The following is a 6,000-nucleotide window of genomic DNA, read 5'->3' on the forward strand; positions in this document are numbered from 1 at the left end:
ATAGATGTGGTTTTATGATGTTGGAAACTGCTGAAATCATTAGAGAGAAGTGCTTGCTGCTGTCTGTTTTCAGAGGCTTAATTCAGATGTCATGAACAAATCTCAGTTTGTTCATGATGGGTACAACCCATGCTCACACATTCCCTCCCTTTTCCTTGCTCCTGATTTAAGCCTAAAACAATAGCACAGTGCTTCCTTAGGCAGCTTTCTGTGATGTATTCAACCTTAATCCAACACACACACACACACACACAAAATTGCCTAGTCTACCAGTATTTTATTTTGCTCCTCTTATCTGCTTGTACATGAATGCTGCAAAAATTCCATCCTTTCTAGTCTGCCTTAAGCCTGTATTTCTCCCTTGTACAGTTGCAAAAAGTGCTACCCAAAGTCTTTCTCACATATACAGCTTCAAAATGTTTTCCATTCCTGTCTATTAAACTTGCAAATCATCATCTTGGCCTAAATATGTTTCATTTTACAAAGCTTGTTTGAACTTTTGTCTAACTTCAGTAGACAACGTTGGATTCTAAAAAGTATCATGGAGCCATTCTTCTATCCTTTTTCTATATTAGTTGTTTTGGACAAAGCTGGGGACTTTCCATAATTGTTTTGTTAATATCAATTATCAGACATTTTCAGGTAGCTTCTACTATGCTTTCTTTGAAATCTTAACCTTATCACATATTCATGCATTTGTATGTTAAAAAAGTGCATGCACTCATTTGTTAAACCTAAAACAAAAATATGTTGATACTTTACTGACTGACTTTGATCAGTCATAAATGGCTTCCCAGCATCAATGTATCTAATTCTCAACATGGGCCATTCTATGAATACTTACATCCAGAGACTGGAACCAGACTGAGGAGAGCACCAGGTTTGCAGAAAAATCTGAAATTGTTAAAGAAAAAAAAGTATTCTGGTTTTTTTTTAAAAAAAACCCCATCAAATAATAGAAGTGCTTGTACCTTTATGAGAAGAGATGTCAGTAGTCACTATGGGGATTGCTAGGCAACCACAACAATATGCAAACATTGGTTTCTGTCAGTAAAAGGCAGATAGAAGGCCCTTGCAGGGCTGTTTTCGTCTCTCTGTCCACCCTGTTCCCTTCACTGCTATCCGGCCTCAGCACCAAACACTGGGCACAATGAAGTAAATAAATAAAGCTGAAGACTGAGGGGGACAGTTAAAAGAAAAGTCAGTTGGTGAGTGGGAAGGAAAATAGGAAGCAGGGAAACCAGAGAGAATATATGGACCTCCTAGAGGAGAGAAAGATGTAACGGTGTGGGGAAGGGGATACAGGGGGAAATGCAGTGGCTCCTGAAAGTTCTTATCAATTGTCCATTTGTACTACTTAAAACACTACAGGAAATTACACTTGTTCTAAACCAAAAGAAGACTTTAGCTCAGTTTACTTAAGGATCACAGCAGACAAATTGTCACGGGATAATGGAATCTAGTGTGCCCCCTACATGTATGGCATGCACAGGTACTGTGCCGTTCTGTTACTACTTTGTGGTCTTTGTCTATTATGCTCATGGGCTTTGTACTGGGCTCAGAGCCACAGTTTGGAAACTTCCAGAGTGAGCATTTAGGCATGAAAATCTTCTCCCCTCAGAGACACAGCTCAGACTGTGCATGCCCAAGGGAGGGAAGTTGTGCTTTCCTTCTCAGGTTTCTCCTGTTGCAGAAGTAGCATTGATTGAGCAAGTTCCTTAGTTTCATTTATATTTATTTATTTATTTATTTGTGTCAGAGGTTAAGACGCTGAGCTGCAGACTGGAAGGTCTGTAGTTCGGCAGTTTGAGACCCTAGTGCTGTGTGACCAAGTGAGCTCCCGTCTCTGGTCCCAGCTCCTGCCATCCTACCAGTTTGAAAGCAAGAAATTGCAAATAGAGAAATAGGTACCGCTTTGGTGGGAAGGTAACAGTGCTCCGTGTGCCTTAGCATTTAGTCATGCTGGCCACAAGACCACGGAAATGTATTGGGACAGCGCTGACTCTTCGGCTTGGAAACGGAGATGAGCACTGCCCCCTAGAGTCGAATTCGACTAGCTTTTGAGCAAGGGAAACCTTTACCTTTTAGTTTTTAGCATATATAGTTATAGCAGTCGTGGTTAGTTATATCAAAGGTAGTTGTGCAGAACACCATTGTTAAATGCTGCCAGACTGCAAGGGTTAAAATTATGTTATTTGGATGGGTATGATCATTTTCTCCTCTTCCTAGTGGAAAAACAAAAAGCTGACCCCTGTATCGATTGCCAGAAACCTGGGATGTGGGCACATTGAAATCTTGGCTTCTCATTTAAGGGCTGCTGTCTGGGAAAGCCCTCATAATTATTTAATGGACTGGCATGCCCCATTAGAGACTGATCCCTCCTCATCTCTTCTCAGTGGCCTGCTAATAGAATCTTGGCTTCAAGGCTAACTTTGAGACCTTCTAAGAAAGGAGTCTCACCTGACCTGGCTAGCCCAGGCCAGCCCAATCTTGTCAGATCTCAGAAGCTAAGCAGGGTCAGTTCTAGTTAGTATTTGGATGGGGGACCACCAGCAAATACAGGGTTGCTTTGCAGAGGCAAGCAATGGCAAATCGCTTCTGAATGTCTCTTGCTTTGAAAACCCTACAAGATCACTGTAAGTTGGCTGTGATTTGATGGCGAAACCAAAAGTAAGGACTCTCTTCCACATGCAGCCCATAAGGCATACTGTTACCCAAATTGATGCCTATGTCAGTCTCATAACATGTGAAGTGTTCTCTAAATGTGTAGAGTTAGACTGTGTGGCCAGGGTAATTATTTTGAAACTGAACAGTCTGGTGTATACCCAGGTCCCAACCCTTTACTTTACAGCACCCCAATTAAGAAGGAAAAATGAGACAGAAAGAATGAATTTTAAAAAGAATTTTTTAATTCTTTATTCCCTTAGCAAGATACAAGGCTAGAGAGATGAAGTGTAAGGGAGAACAAATATATAAAATAATATTGCAATTTAGTAACAGAATCTTGACAGTGCTATAGTAATTGTTACCTAATTGGGGGATGAATGGGGGAAATTTAAGGGGAAATAAAAGAGTGAAAGGAGAACATATGCTGAGCAGAAGAGTCTGTTGAGCTGGGGTCCAGGGCAGAAAGAATTTGCACTTAAATTGGTCTCCTAAAACAGTTTCCTATATAGAAGCACACTGTAAAAATAATGTTAAACAATCCCTTAATCAAACGTCTGTGCAAAATGAAATGGTGCCTTTAAAGCAGGTAGGGTAGGTGCTACTTGAACCTCAAAGGGAAGGGCGTTTCACAGGTGAAATGTAAAGCTCAGTCTCTGGTTGCCATCTGTCTAACTTCTGCAGGTAGAGCACAGGGAGCAGGGCTTGTCAGGGCCCTCTTTTCCTCCTCTTCCTTGGATGACAAAGCAGACTTTGCATTGTTATATATTATATTGACTGGACTGCTACCTGCAGACAACATACTAGTCTGTTTCTCTGCTACTTGGCCGCTAAGGAGGGATAAATAAATAAATAGGTCTCCCAGAAACTCAGCCACTAGGTTTTTCAGACCATTCACAAGTCTCTTAACTGAGAAACTCCAAGTTCATTCCTCCAGAGTTATGCTGCATCAGTAGAGTCTTCAGTAAAGGATCCTCATTTCTAGAACAGTGCAGAGCAAAGGTCCACTCCTCATTTTCCTGAAGCAACAATATCCACTTTTTCTGCAGCAGATGCCTTAATTTGCTGTGACATACTCTTAGATTTTTGGAAGGAATTGAGTAGGAGGTTGTTGCTCCTTCCTTTTGAGCATGCACAGTCTAGTCTGCTTATCTGAGGCAAGAATATTTTTGCAACTAAATGCTAGTTGTAGAAGATTTTTACATCTAAAAGCTAGTTGCAGAACCTTCTGAATCAAGGCTCTGTGCAGATACAAGGCCCGTCAGTGTGAATGTACAGATGACCACTCAGTGAGCAACAGTTACAGGTAAGCCACCTAGTTCTACAAGGAATGGAAAGCTTGACCCATGATACTGTCTGGCACAACCCAGAATGTATTAAAAGAGACTATGTGTCTCTGGGTAAAAAGCTGCAAGACCTGGAAGTGCAGGTTGTATTATCATCAGTTCTTCCTGTTGAAGGCCATGGCTTAGGAAGGGAAAGAAGAATACTGCAAATAAGTGACTGATAATTGGATTTTTGGACCATGGTTTTGAGATGAAGCTCTTCTATTGGGAGATGGTTTGCACTTCACGAGGGTGGGGAAAAATGTATTTGGTAAGAGCCTTGCAAACCTAATAAGGAGGGCTTTAAACTAAATCCTATGGGGGAGCAAGACAAAAATTCAAAGCCTAGTATGATGCCAATAACCAGATATAAGAACACTAAAGTTTTGTGGGGAGTGGCACATATGCTAGGTAACATTAACTGCAGGTAAGTACAGAAATGAAAACCTCAGGGGTGCATGAAACATGGATTCTGATGTCTCTACACTAATGGACAGAGTATGGGAAACAGGCAGGAGGAACTTGAAGTCCTCATACGGGAGGGGTACTATGACCCAATCGGCATTACTGAAACTTGATGGGATGGCACTCACAAGAGGTATATTAGGGTTGAGAGGTACAACTTATTTAAAAGGGATAGACAAATAAGGAAGGGCGGAGGAGTAGCATATATAAAGGAAGTATATACGTGTGAGGAAATACATGAATCTGAGCATGGAGAGTCTCTGGGTAAAAATAAAAGGACTTGGATGAGGCAGTCCTAGAACAAATTACAAAGTTCTCAGAGAGATGGGACATGGTGGTCATGGGAGATTTCAGTTACCCAGATGCCTGTTGGAAGTCCAACCAAGATGCCTGTCCTTTTTGCTTGGTCATGGAAAATAATGTAATATAGGTCATGACTTACTTCGGTTCATACGGACTGTACCAGGTTGACCCCTTTGTATGTTTTCACTTGCCATAGTCTCACTAAATTGAATTTCCTTAATGAAACCCAAAAAAGTCCTAGGTGTACGTAAGCTCTCAGCTAGGCATATTATTATTATCATTATCATCATCTTATTACAATCCTACCGAAGTATATTCTGTGGCTAGTTATGTTCTCAAGGTGTATGTTTGGCAATTCAAATACTTTCTGCAAATTAATGGGAATGGCTTTACATTTGCACAGCTTCTAAAATGCAGCAAAAAGGATACAGACTTGAACAACTGGAGAGCAAAGAGTACAAAGTTGAATAGCTATCGTTTTATAATGTGAGAAAGGAAACAAAGTATGCCATGTTTTGATATTTTTTTTAAAAGGTTGAAACTACTCTCTCTAGTGTAGTAAAATGAAGTAAGTTGTGTCTGTGTTGCTCTTAATAAAAGAAGTCAAAGTGTTTTCTAGTCAGTATGCTTGTAAAATAAAAAATGCAAATACTATTTTCCCGTGCAAGATTAATTGCTCTGTTTTAGACTTCCTTAATGCTTCATAGTCCATTCTCTTATTTTCCATACCTGCCATTTTTTTCCTCTTCTAAATTTGTTATTGCCCGTTAGGCAATACTGTTATGTCTGTTTTCTTCTTTAAGTTTATTGTTTTTCTGTGGACTGCACAGAACTTTCAGATTTCAACAAGAGAAAATGAGGGAAACTGATTTTGTCTGTGCAATCTATTTTTTTTAAGATCTCTCCGAAATGAATAGATGGACTTGTGAACATAAAAATGCTTGCATAAGAAGCTAAATGAATAATGCAGCTTTCGTGAGAGGATATCAACATGCTGATATTACTTTAATTCCTATCATATCTCTTAAATTTAATTTCTTAGTCTGAACACTGGCAGCACTATATTGTCTTTCTATGTTCAAATGAACATCCAAGATGGCTCAAACAGTTAAAAATTCAGTAACAGTGTTACATTCAAATATCAGACATAACTGAATACTTCCAAAGGACTTCCAGAATAAGCATGTTTTCAGATTATGATAGAAGGCCTGTAATTTGGGGGGGGGGGGGGGAGGTTATACCT

At 39.9% G+C, this 6,000-nt stretch overlaps 1 protein-coding gene across 1 annotated transcript in view; it reads left to right on the plus strand.

Annotated features, from left to right (window-relative positions):
- MLLT4 (myeloid/lymphoid or mixed-lineage leukemia; translocated to, 4) overlaps positions 1–6,000 on the plus strand; it is a 170,694-nt gene that overhangs the window by 75,848 nt on the left and 88,846 nt on the right. The window lies entirely within an intron of this gene.

Source organism: Gekko japonicus, unplaced genomic scaffold, assembly GCF_001447785.1.
Source record: "Gekko japonicus isolate JY-2015 unplaced genomic scaffold, Gekko_japonicus_V1.1 scaffold347, whole genome shotgun sequence".
In the NCBI taxonomy this organism is placed as follows: domain Eukaryota; kingdom Metazoa; phylum Chordata; class Lepidosauria; order Squamata; family Gekkonidae; genus Gekko; species Gekko japonicus.